The sequence below is a fragment of the Ornithorhynchus anatinus genome, chromosome 8 (assembly GCF_004115215.2).
Source record: "Ornithorhynchus anatinus isolate Pmale09 chromosome 8, mOrnAna1.pri.v4, whole genome shotgun sequence".
NCBI classification, from domain to species: domain Eukaryota; kingdom Metazoa; phylum Chordata; class Mammalia; order Monotremata; family Ornithorhynchidae; genus Ornithorhynchus; species Ornithorhynchus anatinus.
Window position 1 is genome coordinate 49,514,962 of NC_041735.1, and position 17,591 is coordinate 49,532,552.

At 50.2% G+C, this 17,591-nt stretch overlaps 2 long non-coding RNA genes across 2 annotated transcripts; one reads left to right on the forward strand and one right to left on the reverse strand.

Annotated features, from left to right (window-relative positions):
- Positions 1-1,415: 1,415 nt before the first annotated feature.
- LOC120638573 lies at positions 1,416-3,095 on the reverse strand. Its single transcript, XR_005660289.1, has 3 exons — positions 2,617-3,095; positions 1,926-1,999; positions 1,416-1,610 (listed from the first exon to the last, which is right to left on the reverse strand). It is a non-coding gene; the product is annotated as an uncharacterized LOC120638573 (long non-coding RNA).
- A 7,014-nt stretch (positions 3,096-10,109) lies between these two features.
- Positions 10,110-14,453, forward strand: LOC114813866. Its single transcript, XR_003761628.1, has 4 exons — positions 10,110-11,016; positions 11,649-11,778; positions 12,602-12,703; positions 14,354-14,453. It is a non-coding gene; the product is annotated as an uncharacterized LOC114813866 (long non-coding RNA).
- The last annotated feature ends 3,138 nt before the right edge of the window (positions 14,454-17,591 follow it).

Consider the following 17,591-nt stretch of genomic DNA (forward strand, 5'->3'; position numbering starts at 1 on the left):
GCCCTTAATTCTATAGAGGGGTCTGATCTCTGGGTGCTCACAGTCCTGTCTCCAGAGTCACTCTGTCCATCCTCGGTCTCCCACGAAGGGACGCTTCTGTGTCTGGCAGTCGCTTCTGGGGAGGAGAGAGGCAGGGAAGGTCACTGTCTTTGGGATTGTCTTTAGAGCAACTGAATTAGGGGGAGGTTCAGTGTAAGACAATTTGGATGTAAAGTGAATGAGTTGCCTAGAGGCTGGAGAGCTGAAAATGCAGGCATGAGTACTGTTGACCTAATGGGCGATCTTTGGAGTCGAGACTCTCAGCCCTGCAGGTGTGAGACTTGCTTCTGGGAGAGAGGGGTCCAGTGCAGCAGTAGGGTAGAGCATAGTGAACAGCTCTCTCAGTGGACTTGCTTTGCACCTCTGAAGCAGCCACCAAGGAACCTTTTACCATATCTGTAAGGGGATGCTCCCAGGAGAGTGATTCTTCAGTGTTGAGAGTGTGTGTGTGTGTGTGTGCACCCCCTTCTCTAGCGCCTTATATCCTCCTCCCAGAGTTGGGAGGCCGAGGGGACCACACCCCTGTTTGGTCAGCAGTTGTCCTGACGATGTCCTGTTCTCTGGGTACATGTCCTATTTTGTTATGGTTTGTGGGGTTTTTTTTTTTTTTTTTTTTTTTGGTAGTCTTTCACTCTTTTTGGCCTCGGCATATATCGATCTAGAGGAGAGAAGAGTGGAAAGTCAGCGTGTCTGTGGTTCTCTTCTAAATTTTTTTGAATCGTTGGATGGAAATGAGGGGAGTGGAGGGAGTGTCTCCATTTAGAGAAACTGATTGTTTGCACTTCCTCCTCCTTTCTTTTTCAGCCCCCAGGAGCACTATCAGATCCTCTCCACTCTTGCGGACAGGCCACAGAGTGCTGCTGTGGGGGAATCTGGGCCCTAGGACCCCCTCCACCATCTTGAACTACAGGTGAGAAGGAATTCAACTCTTGTTGTCTCCCCTGCTCAGCGGTAATGGTTCCTCTCCCGCACTGAGTCCCATGGCTGTGGCCCTCACCCTCTGTTGTAGACTTAACTCCTCCCTTACATCCATCATTTTCACAAGTCCCTCCTTATCACCGAGGAGCTCCGGGTGCTTAATACGGGATTCTGCACCAGGGAAGTACTAAAAGGCATGATTACTAACCAAAATTCAGGTGATACCGAAGCCATTGGATTAGCCCAGTCCCCAAACCTTCCTCACAAACTCCACATTTTTCATTGTCCTTAGTTGTGTCACACTTGCCTGATTTCTATAATCTAACTTCCCCTCCATCCCCCGCCACCGCAACCCCTTGCTTCACACATCCTAAGTGTCCTCACCCACTTTCTTTCTGGATTATCTTGAACCACTCCTGTGATGAATGAAGTCCTTCCTCAATGTTCTTAACGTGCTCACAATTCCCAGATGTCTTTAATTTTTTTTTTTTTCAAAATGACCCTTCACCCAAGTTGTACATTTTCTTCCAAGTGCAATGCTGGGCAGTTGAGGGGGGATGACCAAAGGGAGACTTTAACTCACTATGACTTTGTGTCTTCAGCAGATGTCCAATACTCCTTGGCCTCACACCCCCTTCCTGTGCTGTTGGGACCTGGGGTTAAATTTGAGAATTGCCCTGTCACTGAGATGGAGCCACAGACTGTCCTGCTACCTCAAAGGGAAGGTGTTTGTTTTGGTTGTTTTCCCCTCCCTCTTTGTGTGTGTGTGTGTGTGTGTGTGAAGAGAGAGAGTTTGTGTTGGGGGAGAGAGCAGTGAGGAAGAAGAGGCCACTGTGGCCACAGAAGGTGCTTGTGGAAATGGGAGCTGGGGCTCTGGGCAGGGAACTGGTTCTGTTTGGCTTGACTGTGGGTCTGAGAAGACCCGGGGCCCTTAATTCTATAGAGGGGTCTGATCTCTGGGTGCTCACAGTCCCGTCTCCGGAGTCACTCTGTCCATCCTCGGTCTCCCACGAAGGGACGCTTCTGTGTCTGGCCGTCGCTTCTGGGGAGGAGAGAAGGGAGGTGCTTTAGGAGAGAGGCAGGGAAGGTCACTGTCTTTGGGATTGTCTTTAGAGCAACTGAATTAGGGGGAGGTTCAGTGTAAGACAATTTGGATGTAAAGTGAATGAGTTGCCTAGAGGCTGGAGAGCTGAAAATGCAGGCATGAGTACTGTTGAGGTTTTATTGTTCATCTTTGGAGACAAGGTTATCAGCCCTGCAGGTGTGAGACTTTCTTTTGGGAGAGAGGGGTCCAGTGCAGCAGTAGGGTAGAGCATAGTGAACAGCTCTGTCAGTGGACTTGCTTTGCACATCTGTAGCAGCCACCAAGGAACCTTTTTCCATTTCTGTAAGGGGATGCTCATAGAGTGATTCTTCAGTGTTGAGTGTGTGTGTGTGTGTGTGTGTGTGTGTGTCCACCCCCTTTTTGTCTAGCGCCCTATATCCTCCTCCCTGAGTTGGGGTAGGGAATATAGAAAGGAGAAATGGTTGTAGGCATTGCAGGTTTGTTCTCCTCAGCCGCGTTTTATGGAGCACTTACCCTAGAGACCTCTTGTTAACCGGGTGGAGGCCTTAGCAAGCCTAAGGGTGGGGGAGAGAAGAATGGGGAATGCCAGGTACCTGAAGGGGTCGTCTCGTGCGTCTTCAACAGTTGGTCGATCTGGGGGGCCAGAGGTGGAGGAATGTGTCGTTTTAGAGAAACTGACTTTGCATTTCTTCCCATTTCCTTCTGAGCCTCCAGAAGCACCCCCCGGGCTTGGACCTTCCAGCTGTTGTGGCAAAGAGGAAAGCCGGTGTGAATCGGGCCCTGGGACCATCTGAAGCATCTCCTGGCAGGTGAGAAGGAATTCCGCTTTGCTCTCCCTCACTTGAACAATAAGGCTTTCCCTCCCTTATCGACTTCCTTGCCAACTGCCTTCATTCTGGGTTCCAGATTTCCCTCTGGCTAGAAATCCCTAGGTTTCCTTATTGCCTACTTGCCACTGAGGTGTTCCTCTCAGTGCTTAGTATGGGAAGTATACAATGAATCCTTTGGAAGTATTCATTAAATACTCTCAATCCTACCCAAGAGTCTGATCCCTGAAGGCACTGAACTTTTTCCCTGTCCCCAAATCTTCCCCACAGATTCCACACCGTTCTTCATGGTTTTCTGTGATGTCACACTTGCCTGAATCTGAGTCTCTTCAAGCTTTGGATTCTCTATGCTTCCCTCACATCCACTCTACTTCCCTTCCCAATGATCCTCTGCACGCTTTCCTTCTGTGCCACAATAAAACCTTCTCCAATAGTCTCTTACATGCCCACGATTCCCTAGTCTTACCCCTTTCCCTCCCTTTCCCAAAAAAGGCCAACCGCTCCAGGTTTCCATTGTCTTCCTTCAAGTTCCAAAGCCTTAACTTTGGGCAGAGGACAGGTTGGGGTGGGATGATTGAGGGTCGATGCTGACTAGTTTAGAATTCTCTTTACAGTGGATGTCAACCAGGTGTCTTTCCAGCCCCGAGGACAATCCCTCTGCTGTTTTGGACCATCCCGTTAAATCTCAGATCTGCCCTGCCATTGAGATGTAGCTGCGGGCTGTACTGCTCCCTCCAAGGGAAGGTGCATTTACTTTTTTATTTTTGTGTGTGTGAGAGAGAATGAAAGGGATTAGGGGTGACTGGGTTGGGAGAGAGAGCAGTGAGGAAGAGGAGGCCACTGGACACAGAAGCAGCTTCTGGAATTGGGGGCTGGGGCTCTGTGCAGGGAACTGGTTCTGTTTGACTCGACTGTGGGTCTGAGAAGACCCGGGGCCCTTAATTCTATAGAGGGGTCTAACCTCTGGGTGCTCACAGTCCCGTCTCCAGAGCCACCCTGGACGTCCTCGGTCTCCGACGAAGGGACTCTTCCGTGTCTGGCGGTCACTTCTGGGGAGGGAAGCGGTTTGGTGAGGAGAGGGGCCAGTGAAGGTGTCCTTGATCGTCTTTAGAGAGACTGAATTATGGGGACCTGAGATCGATGTCTGTCTGTGGTGAGACAGAGAATGAGGTGCTGCACGTAAGGTGCGTAGAAGCTGGGGAGATGAAAACGCAGTCCTCGTCCTAGAAATGGACATTGCGATAATCACAAGTATGGGGTATTTGGAGTCAGGAATTCTAGCTTCCTCCCTGGGTTTTGATAAGGAGGAGGAGGAGGGTACTGCTGGCCTTCTCGTAGCCCTATTGGGTCACCCCTTGCCCCGGAGACCTCTCGTCCCTTTGCGTCCAGGCCTTCCCTGGCCCGGGTCTGTGGAGATGAATGGAGAATCCAGGGTGTCAGTGACTGTCCTTTTTTTGTGCATTTTGCCAAATGGCTCAATTTGAGGTGGGGCAGAGTGGAGGAATGCCATTTCTCTAAATGAGACATCGTATGTTTGTATTTCCTCCGACTCCTTCAGCCCTCAGGAGCAGTATGGGATCTCCTCCACATCTGCCCTGATGCCACAGAGCCCTGGTGCGAGGGAATGGGGGCCTCTGAACCATTATGAAGATCTCAACAGGTGAGAAGGAATTCAACTCTGTTCTCTCCCCTGCTCCGAAAAGGCAGTTCCCCGCCAACATAGACTCCCATGCCTATCGCCTTTACTGTTGACTTTGCTAGGTGGAACGTCTGGCTGGAAATCCACGGTTTTCGCTGGTGTCTTAAATGAGGGGCCAGTGCTTAATACAGGGCTTTGCAATTAAGTAGTGTTTTTTAAAATACTAATAGTACGACCAAAGGGTTCAGTAGCCCCTGGACCGGCCCCGTCCACCAGATTTCCTCACCGACTCTCCATGATCCTAGGAGTTCTTAGGTGATACCAGCTTGAGTTCCAAATGTTCAATGTGAGGCAGTGCACAGGATGTTTTTTGGGATGACCAAGGGCAGATGTTTACTGTCTCTACAGCAGGTGTCCAAAGTGTATTTCTTGGGCTCAAGAATCTTACGTGTGCCATTCCGGATCATCGGATCAAATCTCAGACCAGTCCTGCCATTGAGAGGGAGCTGTAGGCTGTGCTGTCACCTCAAAGGGAAGGTTGTGTTTTGGGGTGGTTTTTTTTTTTTTTTTGGTGTACAAATATGTAAAAGGGGTTAAGGTTAACGGGACTGGGGGAGAGAGCAGTGAGGAAGAGGTGGCCACTGTTGCTACAGAAGGTGCTTCTGGACATGGGAGCTGGGGCTCTGTGCAGGGAACTGGTTCTGTTGGACTGGACTGTGGGTCCGAGGAGACCCGGGGCCCTTAATTCTATAGAGGGGTCTGACCTCTGGGTGCTCACAGTCCCGTCTCCAGAGTCACTCTGTAGACCCCTAGGTCTCCCACGAAGGGACTCTTCTGTGTCAGACAGTCGCTTGTGAGAAGAGAGGCAGGGAAGGTGACAGTTTCCTTGATCCTCTTTTGAGAAACTGAATTATGGGGACTTGAGATCAAAGTCTGGGTGAGAGACAGATTGAGGTGCTGTGAAGAAGCTGCAGAGAGACTGAGGAGGTCCTAGAAATGGACACTGTGATAATGTGGGGTATTTGGAAGTCAGGAATTCTAGCTTCTCCCCTGCGTTTCCATAGGGAGTAGAGAAAGCAGTACCTTGGTCCTGCTTGGTCACCCGTTGCCTCGGAGACCTCTTGTCGCTCTGTGTCCGGGCCTTCCCTGGCCTGGGTGTGCGGAGATGAGTGGAGAAGCCAGGGTTGTCAGTGACTGTCCTCTTTTTGATAGGCATTTAGCTAAACGGGTTGATTTGGGGGTGGTGGAGAAATGCAGTTTCTCTAAATGTGACATGGTTTGCATTTCCTTTCACTCACTCTTTCAGTCCTCAGCAGCACCATCGGATCTTCTCCGTGTCTGCCCTGATGCCGCGAAACCCTGTTGGGAGGGAATGTGGGTCTTGAACCGCTTGAAGACTAAAACAGGTGAGAAGGAATTGAAGTTTGCTCTCTCCCTTGCTCGGAAACAGCAGTTCCCCTCCAGCATGGGCTCCCGTGCCTATTGCCTTTAGTCTCTATGCAAGATTGCACTCTCGCCTTGAGACCCACAGTTTTTTCCACTGTCTTAAACGAGGTGCCCGTACTTAATCCAGGGCTTGGCATTCTAAGCAGTGTTAGAAATACTGTGACTACTACCAAAGAGTTCAGTGACCCTCCCCCCTCCGCCCCCCAAAGCCCCTGGACCGGCCCTGTCCCCCAAATTTATTCACCTACTCTCCGCGATCCTAGACGCTTTTGTCATACCTGCCAGAGTTTCAAATATTCAGTGCGAGACAGTGCACAGATGGGGTGGGATGACGAAGGGAAGACGTTTACTGTCTCTACAGCAGGTGTCCAATTTTTTTATTTTTTGTTTTTGGCCTCAAGAACCATAGGTGTGCCATTTTGGATCATCGGATTAAACCTGACCTGTCCTGCCATTGAGAGGGAGCTGTAGGCTGTACCGTTGTACTGTCACCTCAAAGGGAAGGTTTTGTTTTTTTGTTTTTTTTTTTGTGTGTGTGTATGTAAAAGGGGATAAGGTTAATGGGGCTGGGGGAGAGAGCAGTGAGGAAGAGGAGGCCACTGTGGCTATAGAAGGTGCTTCTGGACCTGGGAGCTGGGGCTCTGTGCAGGGAACTGGTTCTGTTTGACTGGACTGTGGGTCTGAGGAGACCCGGGGCCCTTAATTCTATAGAGGGGTCTGAGCTCTGGGTGCTCACAGTCCCGTCTCCAGAGTCACTCTGTCCATCCTCGGTCTCCCACGAAGGGACGCTTCTGTGGCTGACAGTCGCATTAGGGATCGAGGGAGGTGCTCTGTGAAGACGGAAGCTGGAAAGGTCCTGGTTTCCTTTCTTTTTTGAGAAACCAAATGATGGAGACATGAGTGTGAGAGGGCTGTCGGTGGTGAGAATGCAGTGCAGTGAGGATGGAGAGGAGAAACCCAGGCATTAGGACTAGAAAATGCAGTTGCTGTAGACATGTGTCGATCTAGAGGAGAGAAGAGTGGAAAAGTCAGGGTGTCTGTGGTTGTCCTAAATTTTTTTTTTTTTTTTTTTTGAACCATTGGACAGAAATGGGGGGAGTGGAGGGAATGTGTCCTTTCAGAGAAACTGAATTGTTGGCACTTCCTCCTCTTTCAGCTCCAGGAGCACTATCGGCTCCTCTCCACTCTTGCTGACCGGCCACAGAGTGCTGCCGGGGGGGAACCTGGGCCGTCGGACCGCCTCCACCATCTTGCCCCATAGGTGAGAAGGACTTCAACTTTTGCTGTCTCCCCTGTTCTGCCGTAATGGTTCCTCTCCCTCACTGAGTCCCATGGCTGTGGCCTTCCCCCTCTGTTTTAGACTTAACTCCTCCCTTACATCCAGCATTTTCACAACTGCCTCCTTGTCCCCGGGGAGCTCCAGGTGCTTAATATGGGGTTCTGCTCCTGGGAAGTACTAAAAGGCATGATTACTCACCCAAACTCAGGTGATACCTGAGGCCATTGGATCTGTCCAGTTCCCAAACGTTCCTCACACATTCCACATTTTTCATTGTCCTTAGTTTTATAAAAATCAGGCAAGTGTGACACAGCTAACTTCCACTCCACCACCGCGCCCCCTCCCCGCCGCAGCCCCTAGCTTCACACATTCTAAGTGTTGTCACACACTTTCTTTCTGGATTATCTTCAACCACTCCTGTAATGCTTGAAGTCCTTCCTCAATGTTCTTAAGGTGCTCACAGTTCCGGATGTCTTCAGTACCCGGATGTCTTCAGTATTATTTTTTTTTTTTTTTTTTTTTTTTTTTTAAAATAGCCCTTCACCCAAGTTGTCCATTTTCCTACAAGTGATAGAGCTGCAATGCCTGGGCGGTGGAGGGGGGATGACCAAAGGGAGACTTTAACTGTCTATGACTCTGTTTCTACAGCAGATGTCCAATGCTTCCTGGCCTCCCAGCCCATTCCTGTGCCGTTGGGACCTTGGGGCTTGAATTTGAGAGCTGCCCTGTCACTGAGATGGAGTCACGGACTGTCCTGCTACCTCAAAGGGAAGGTGTTTTGCTTTTCCCCTCTCCCTTAGAGTGTGTGTGGGAATGGCGAGAGGTTGGGTGGAGAGAGCAGTGAGGAAGAGGAGGCCACTGTGGCCACAGAAGGTGCTTCTGGAAATGGGAGCTGGGGCTCTGGGCAGGGAACCGGTTCTGTTTGGCTTGACTGTGGGTCCGAGAAGACCCGGGGCCCTTAATTCTATAGAGGGGTCTGATCTCTGGGTGCTCACAGTCCCGTCTCCAGAGTCACTCTGTCCATCCTCGGTCTCCCACGAAGGGACGCTTCCGTGTCTGGCTGTCGCTTCTGGGGAGGAGAGGAGGGAGGTGCTTTAGAAGAGAGGCAGGGAAGGTTACTGTCTTTGGGATTGTCTTCAGAGCAATTGAATTAAGGGGAGATGTAGTGTGACACATGTTGGATGTAAAGTGAATGAGTGGCCTAGAGGCTGGAGAGCTGAAAATGCAGGCATGAGTACTATTGTCCTAATGGGCGATCTTTGGAGTCGAGACTCTCAGCCCAGCAGGTGTGAGACTTGCTTCTGGGAGCGAGGGGTCCGGTGCAGCAGTAGGGTAGAGCATAGTGAACAGGTCTGTCAGTGGACTTGCTTTGCACCTCTGTAGCAGCCACCAAGGAACCTTTTTCCATATCTGCAATGGCACTTCCCAGGGAAGTGATTGTGTTGGGACTGTGTGTGTGTGTGCACCCCCTTCTGTAGCGCCCTATATTCTCCTCCCTGAGTTGGGAGACCTAGGGGACCACACCCCTGATTGGTCAGCAGTGGTCCTGAAGATGTCCTGTCGTCTGGGTCCAGGTCCTATTTCGTTTTGTTTGGTCTTTTTTTTTTTTTTTTTTTTTTTTTGGTAGTTTTTCATTCTTTTTTTGGCCTAGGCATATATCGATCTAGAGGAGAAGAGTGGAAAAGTCAGGGTGTCTGTGGTTGTCTTCTAAATTTTTTTGAATCATTGGATGGAATCAGTGGAGGGAATGTCTCAGAGAAACTGAATTTTTTGCACTTCCTCCTCTTTTTTTTCTTTTTCAGCCCCCAGGAGCACTGTCAGATCCTCTGCACTTTTGCTGACAAGCCACAGAGTGCTGCTGTGGGGGAATCTGGGCCCTAGGACCCCCTCCACCATCTTGAACTACAGGTGAGAAGGAATTCAAGTTTTGCTGTCTCCCCTGCTCAGCAATAATGGTTCCTCTCCCTCAATGAGTCCCATGGCTGTGCCCTTCACACTCTGTTGTAGACTTAATTCCTCCCTGACATCCATCATTTTCACAAGTCCCTCCTTATCACCGAGGAGCTCCGGGTGCTTCATATGGGATTCTGCACCTGGGAAGTACTAAAAGGCATGATTAGTAACCAAAATTCAGGTGATAGCGAAGCCATTGGATCTGCCCAGTTCCCAAACCTTCCTCAAAAACTCTACGTTTTTTATCGTCCTTAGCCGTGTCACACTTGCCTGATTTTTTTTTTATAAACTAACTTCCACTCCACCACCGCGCCCCCTCCCCACCGCAGCCCCTAGGTTCACATCTTCTAAGTGTTCTCATCCACTTTCTTTCTGGATTATCTTCAACCACTCCTGTGGTGAATGATATTCCTTCCTCAATGTTCTTAACACGCTCAGAGTTCCCGGATGTCTTTTATTATTCATTTTTTTAAAAAATGACCCTTCACTCAAGTTGTACATTTTCCTCCGAGTGATAGAGGTGCAATGCTGGGCAGTTGAGGGGGGATGACCAAAGGGAGGCTTTAACTCGCTATAACTGTCTACAGCAGATGTCCAATACTCCTTGGCCTCACACCCCCTTCGTGTGCCGTTGGGACCTTGGGGTTAAATTTGAGAGCTGCCCTGTCATTGAGATGGAGCCACGGACTGTCCTGCTACCTCAAAGGGAAGGTGTTTGTTTTGGTTGTTTTCCCCTCCCCCTTTGTGTGTGTGTGTGTGTGTGTGTGTATGAAAGGTGTTTGTGTTGGGGGAGAGAGCAGTGAGGAAGAGGAGGCCACTGTGGCCACAGAAGGTGCTTCTGGAAATGGGAGCTGGGGCTCTGGGCAGGGAACTGGTTCTGTTTGGCTTGACTGTGGGTCTGAGAAGACCCGGGGCCCTTAATTCTATAGAGGGGTCTGATCTCTGGGTGCTCACAGTCCCGTCTCCGGAGTCACTCTGTCCATCCTCGGTCTCTCACGAAGGGACGCTTCTGTGTCTGGCAGTCGCTTCTGGGGAGGAGAGAGGCAGGGAAGGTCACTGTCTTTAGGATTGTCTTTAGAGCAACTGAATTAGGGGGAGGTTCAGTGTAAGACAATTTGGATGTAAAGTGAATGAGTTGCCTAGAGGCTGGAGAGCTGAAAATGCAGGCATGAGTACTGTTGAGGTTTTATTGTTCATCTTTGGAGACAAGGTTATCAGCCCTGCAAGTGTGAGACTTTCTTTTGGGAGAGAGGGGTCCAGTGCAGCAGTAGGGTAGAGCATAGTGAACAGCTCTGTCAGTGGACTTGCTTTGCACCTCTGTAGCAGCCACCAAGGAACCTTTTTTTCCATTTCTGTAAGGGGATGCTCATAGCAGAGTGATTCTTCAGTGTTGAGTGTATGTGTGTGTGTGTGTGTGTGTGTGTCCACCCCCTTTTTGTCTAGCGCCCTATATCCTCCTCCCTGAGTTGGGGTAGGGAATCTAGAAAGGACAAATAGTTGTAGGTATTGCAGGTTTGTTCCCCTCAGCCCCGTTTTTTTTATGGAGCACTTACCCTAGAGACCTCTTGTTAACTGGGTGGAGGCCTTAGGAAGCCTAGGGGTGGGGGAGAGAAGAATGGGGAATGCCAGGTGCCTGAAGGGGTCATCTCGTGCGTCTTCAACAGTTGGTCGATATGGGGGGCCAGAGGTGGAGGAATGTGTCGTTTTAGAGAAACTGACTTTGCATTTCTTCCCATTTCCTTCTGAGCCTCCAGAAGTAACCCCCGGGCTTGGACCTTCCAGCTTTTGTGGCAAAGAGGAAAGTCGGTGTGAATCGGGCCCTGGGACCATCTGAAACATCTCCTGGCAGGTGAGAAGGAATTCCGCTTTGCTCTTCCTCACTTGAACAATAAGGGTTTCCCTCCCTTATCGACTTGCTTGCCAACTGCCTTCACTCTGTGTTCCAGATTTTCCTCTGGCTAGAAATCCCTAGGTTTCCTTATTGCCTACTTGCCACTGAGGTGTTACTCTCAATATGCTTAGTATGGGAAGTATACAATGAATCCTTTGGAAGTATTCAATAAATAATCTCACTCCTACCCCAGAGTCTGATCCCTGAAGGCACTGAACTTTTTCCCTGTCCCCAAATCTTCCTCACAGATTCCATACCGACCTTCATGGTTTCCTAGTATGTCACATTTGCCTGACTCTGTCTCTTCAAGCTTTGGATTCCCCATGCTTCCTTCGCATCCACTCTACTTCCCTTCTCAATGACCCTCTGCACGCTTTCCTTCTGTGCCACGATAAAAACTTCTCCAATAGTCTCTTACATGCCCACAATTCCCTAGTCTTACCCCTTTCCCTCCCTTTCCCAAAAAAGGCCAACCGCTCCAGGTTTCCATTGTCTTCCTTCAAGTTCCAAAGCCTTAACTTTGGGCAGAGGACAGGTGGGGGTGGGATGATTGAGGGTCGATGCTGACTAGTTTAGAATTCTCTTTACAGTGGATGTCAACCAGGTGTCTTTCCAGCCCCGAGGACAATCCCTCTGCTGTTCTGGACCATCCCGTTAAATCTCAGATCTGCCCTGCCATTGAGATGTAGCTGCGGGCTGTACTGCTCCCTCCAAGGGAAGGTGCATTTATTTTTTTATTTTATTTTGTGTGTGTGAGAGAGAATGAAAGGGATTAGGGGTGACTGGGTTGGGAGAGAGAGCAGTGAGGAAGAGGAGGCCACTGGACACAGAAGCAGCTTCTGGAATTGGGGGCTGGGGCTCTGTGCAGGGAACTGGTTCTGTTTGACTCGACTGTGGGTCTGAGAAGACCCGGGGCCCTTAATTCTATAGAGGGGTCTAACCTCTGGGTGCTCACAGTCCCGTCTCCAGAGCCACCCTGGACGTCCTCGGTCTCCGACGAAGGGACTCTTCCGTGTCTGGCGGTCACTTCTGGGGAGGGAAGCGGTTTGGTGAGGAGAGGGGCCAGTGAAGGTGTCCTTGATCGTCTTTAGAGAGACTGAATTATGGGGACTTGAGATCGATGTCTGTGGTGAGACAGAGAATGAGGTGCTGCACGTAAGGTGCGTAGAAGCTGGGGAGATGAAAACGCGGGCCTCGTCCTAGAAATGGACATTGCGATGATCACAAGTATGGGGTATTTGGAGTCAGGAATTTTAGCTTCTTCCCTGGGTTTTGATAAGGAGGATAGGCAGGAGCCGGGTACTGCTGGCCTTCTCGTAGCCCTATTGGGTCACCCCTTGCCCCGGAGACGTCTCGTCCCTTTGCGTCCAGGCCTTCCCTGGCCCGGGTCTGTGGAGATGAATGGAGAATCCAGGGTGTCAGTGACTGTCCTTTTTTTTTTGTGCATTTTGCCAAATGGGTCAATTTGAGGTGGGGCAGAGTGGAGGAATGCCGTTTCTCTAAATGAGACATCGTATGTTTGTATTTCCTCCGATTCCTTCAGCCCTCAGGAGCACTATGGGATCTCCTCCACGTCTGCCCTGATGCCACCGAGCCCTGTTGTGAGGGAATGGGGGCCTCTGGACCGTTATGAAGATCTCAACAGGTGAGAAGGAATTCAACTCTGTTCTCTCCCCTGCTCAGATAAAGCAGTTCCCCACCAACATAGACTCCCATGTCTAATGCCTTTACCGTTGACTTTGCTAGGTGGAACTCCTGGTTTGAAATCCACAGTTTTCGCTGGTGTCTTAAATGAGGGGCCAGTGCTGAATACAGGGCTTTGCACTTAAGCAGTGTCTTTTAAAATACTAATAGTACGACCAAAGGGTTCAGGAGCCCCTGGACCGGCCCCGTCCCCTAAACGTCCTCACCGACTCTCCATGATCCTAGGCGTTCTTAGGAAACACCAGCTTGAGTTCTAAATGTTCAATGTGAGGCAGTGCACAGGATGGTGTGGGATGACCAAGGGCAGATGTTTACTGTGTCTACAGCAGGTGTCCAATGTGTCTTTCTTGGGCTCCAGAATCTTACGTGTGCCATTCCGGATCATCGGGTCAAACCTCAGACCAGTCCTGCCATTGAGAGGAAGCTGTAGGCTGTGCTGTCACCTCAAAGGGATGGTTGTGTTTTGGGGGGTATTTTTTTGTGTCTAAATATGTAAAAGGGGTTAAGGTTAACGGGGCTGGGAGAGAGAGCAGTGAGGAAGAGGAGGCCACTGTGGCTACAGAAGGTGCTTCTGGAAATGGGAGCTGGGGCTCTGTGCAGGGAACTGGTTCTGTTGGACTGGACTGTGGGTCTGAGGAGACCCGGGGCCCTTAATTCTATAGAGGGGTCTGACCTCTGGGTGCTCACAGTCCCGTCTCCAGAGTCACTCTGTCCATCCTCGGTCTCCCACGAAGGGACCCTTCTGTGTCTGGCAGTCGCATTAGGGATCGAGGGAGGTGCTCTGTGAAGACGGAAGCTGGAAAGGTCCCGGTTTCCTTTCTTTTCTGAGAACCCAAATGATGGAGACATGATTGTGAGAGGGCTGTCGGTGGTGAGAGTGCAGTGCAGTGAGGCTGGAGAGGACAAAAGGCAGGCATTAGGACTAGAAAATGCAGTTGCTGTAGACAGAAGCGTGGGTTACCTTTTGGAGTCAGGAATAGTAGCGAAACAGGCCTGACACTTGCCGGGCCGGTGGGGATAAGCATCTCTGTGGGAGAGAGAGGGGTCCAGTGAAAGAGTAGAGCAGCAATAAACCGTCCTCTCATCGGAACTATTTTGCAAACCTGTCGCTTCCAGAGAAGCGACTTTTCCATATTTATAAGGGGTTGTTTCCAGTGGTGTGGGAAGTCAGTGTCAAGATGGAGTGTGGGTGTGTCCATCTTAACAGCCTTCTTCTGTGGAGTCCTTTAGCCACCTAGGTGAGAGTTGGTAGGGAGCATAGAAGGCAAATGAAGTCCCAGGTAATGGAGGCTTTCCCACACCCTAGTTTGGTCAGCAGTTGTCCTGAAGATGTCCTGTCCTTTGGCTCCAAGTCCAATTTAGTTTTGGTTTGGTTTTTTTTGGTTTTTTGCCAGGGGGGCTTGGGGTGTTTTGTAGTTTTTCATTCTCTTTGGCACGGCCATATGTCGATTGAGAGGAGAGAAGAGTGGAAAGGTCAGGCTGTCTGTGGTTGTCTTCTAATTTTGTTTGAATGATTGGATGGAAATGGGGGGAGTGGAGGGATTGTGTCCTTTCAGAGAAACTGAATTGTTGGCACTTTGTACTCTTTCAGCCCCCAGGAGCACGATCAGATCCTCTCCATGTTTGCTGACAGGCCACAGAGTGCTGCTGTGGGGGAATCTGGGCCCTAGGACCCCTTCCACCTTCTTGCACCATAGGTGAGAAGGAATTCAACTCTTGCTGTGTCCCCTGCTCAGCGGTAATGGTTCCTCTCCCGCACTGAGTCCCGTGGCTGTGGCCTAAACCCTCTGTTGTAGACTTAACTCCTCCCTTACATCCATCATTTTCACAAGTCCCTCCTTATCGCCGAGGAGCTCCGGGTGCTTAATACGGGATTCTGCACCAGGGAAGTACTAAAAGGCATGATTACTAACCAAAATTCAGGTGATAGCGAAGCCATTGGATCTGCCCAGTTCCCAAACCTTCCTCACAAACTCCACATTTTTCATTGTCCTTAGATGTGTCACACTTGCCAGATTTTTATAACTTAACTTCTCCTCCATCCCCCGCCACCGCAACCCCTTGCTTCATACATCCTAGGTGTTCTCACCCACTTTCTTTCTGGATTATCTTGAACCACTCCTGTGATGAATGAAGTCCTTCCTCAATGTTCTTAACGTGCTCACAGTTCCCGGAGGTCTTTTATTAATTTTTTTTTTTTTTAAATGACCCTTCACCCAAGTTGTACATTTTCCTCCAGGTGATAGAGCTGCAATGCTGGGCAGTTGAGGGAGGATGACCAAAGGGAGACTTTAACTCACTATGACTTTTTGTGTCTTCAGCAGATGTCCAATACTTCTCGGCCTCACACCCCCTTCCTGTGCCGTTAGGAGCTTGGGGTTAAATTTGGGAGCTGCGCTGTCAGTGAGAAGGAGTCACGGACAGTCCTGCTACCTCAAAGGGAAGGTCTTTTTTTGTTTTTGTTTTTTTTTCCCCTCCCCCTTTGTGTGTGTGAATGAAATATGTTTGTGTTGGGGGGAGAGAGCAGTGAGGAAGAGGAGGCCACTGTGGCCACAGAAGGTGCTTCTGGAAATGGGAGCTGGGGCTCTGGGCAGGGAACTGGTTCTGTTTGGCTTGACTGTGGGTCTGAGAAGACCCGGGGCCCTTAATTCTATAGAGGGGTCTGATCTCTGGGTGCTCACAGTCCCGTCTCCGGAGTCACTCTGTCCATCCTCGGTCTCCCACGAAGGGACTCTTTTGTGTCTGGCAGTCGTTTCTGGGGAGAAGAGGAGGGAGGTGCTTTAGGAGAGAGTCAGGGAAGGTCATTGTCTATGGGATTGTCTTCAGAGCAACTGAATTAGGGGGAGGTTCAGTGTAAGACAATTTGGATGTAAAGTGAATGAGTTGCCTAGAGGCTGGAGAGCTGAAAATGCAGGCATGAGTACTGTTGACCTTTCATTGTTGATCTTTGGAGTTGAGCTTATCAGCCCTGCAGGTGTGAGACCTTTTTTTTTTTTTTTTCGGGGGGGGGGGGGGGGAGAGAGGGGTCCAGTGCAACAGTAGGGTAGATCATAGTGAACAGCTCTGTCAGTGGACTTGCTTTGCACCTCTGTAGCAGCCACCAAGGAACCTTTTTCCATATCTGTCAGGGGATGCTCCCAGGAGAGTGATTCCTCAGTGTTTTGTGTGTGTGTGTCCACCCCCTTTTTGTCTAGCGCTCTATATCCTCCTCCCTGAGTTGGGATAGGGAATCTAGAAAGGAGAAATGGTTGTAGGTATTGCAGGTTTGTTCCCCTCAACCCCGTTTTATGGATCGCTTACCCTAGAGACCTCTTGTTATCTTGTTATCTGGGTGGAGGCCTTAGCTAGCCTAGGGGTGGGGGAGAGAAGAATGGGGAATGCCAGGTGTCCGAAGGGGTCGTCTCGTGCGTCTTCAACAGTTGGTCGATCTGGGGGGCCAGAGGTGGAGGAATGTGTCGTTTTAGAGAAACCGACTTTGCATTTCTTCCCATTTCCTTCTGAGCCTCCAGAAGCACCCACAGCGCTTGGACCTTCCAGCTTTTGTGGCAAAGAGGAAAGCCGGTGTGAATCGGACCCTGGGACCATCTGAAGCATCTTCTGGCAGGTGAGAAGGAATTCCAGTTTGCTCTCCCTCACTTGAACAATAATGGTTTTCCCTCCCATTGACTTCCTTGCCAATTGCCTTCACTCTGTGTTCCAGATTTCCCTCTGGCTAGAAATCCCTAGGTTTCTTTATTGCCTACTTGCCTCTGAGGTGTTACTTTCAGTGCTTAGTATGGGAAGTATACAATGAATCTTTGGGAAGTATTCAATAAATACTCTCACTCCTACCCCAGAGTCTGATCCCTGAAGGCACTGACCATTTTCCCTGTCCCCAAATCTTCCTCACAGCTTACACCCCATTATTCATGGTTTCCTAGTATGTCACAGTTGCCTGACTATGAGTCTCTTCAAGCTTTGGATTCCCCATGCTTCCTTTGCATCTAGTCTACTTCCCTTCCCAATGACCCTCTGCACGCTTTCCTTCTGTGCCACATTAATACCTTCTCCACTAGTCTCTAACTTGCCCACAGTTCCGTAGTCTTACCCCTTTCCCTGTCTTTCCCAAAAAAGGCCATCCACTCCAGGTTTCCATTGTCTTCCTTCAAGTTCCAAAGCCTTACCTTCGGGCAGAGGACAGGTTGGGGTGGGATGATTGAGGGTCGATATTGACTAGTTAGAATTCTCTTTCCAGTGGATGTGGAGTCTCTTTCCCAGCCCGAGGACCATCCCTCTGCTGTTTTGGACCATCCCGTTAAATCTCAGATCTGCTCTGCCTTTGAGATATAGGTGTGGGCTTTACTGCTCCCTCCAAGGGAAGGTGTATTTATTTTTTAATTTTGTGTGTGTGAGAGAGAGAATGAAAGGGATTAGGGATAACCGGGTTGGGGGGAGAGCAGTGAGGCAGAGGAGGCCACCGGACACAGAAGCAGCTTCTGGAATTGGGGGCCGGGGCTCCGTGCAGGGAACTGGTTCTGTTTGACTCGACGGTGGGTCCGAGAAGACCCGGGGCCCTCTAATTCTATAGAGGGGTCTGACCTCCGTGCTCACAGTCCCGTCTCCAGAGCCACCCCGGACGTCCTCGATCTCCGACGAAGGGACTCTTCCGTGTCTGGCGGTCACTTCTGGGGAGGGAAGCGGTTTTGGTGAGGAGAGGGGCCAGTGAAGGTGTCCTTGATCGTCTTTAGAGAGACTGAATTATGGGGACCTGAGATCGATGTCTGTCTGTGGTGAGACAGAGAATGAGGTGCTGCACGTAAGGTGCGTAGAAGCTGGGGAGATGAAAACGC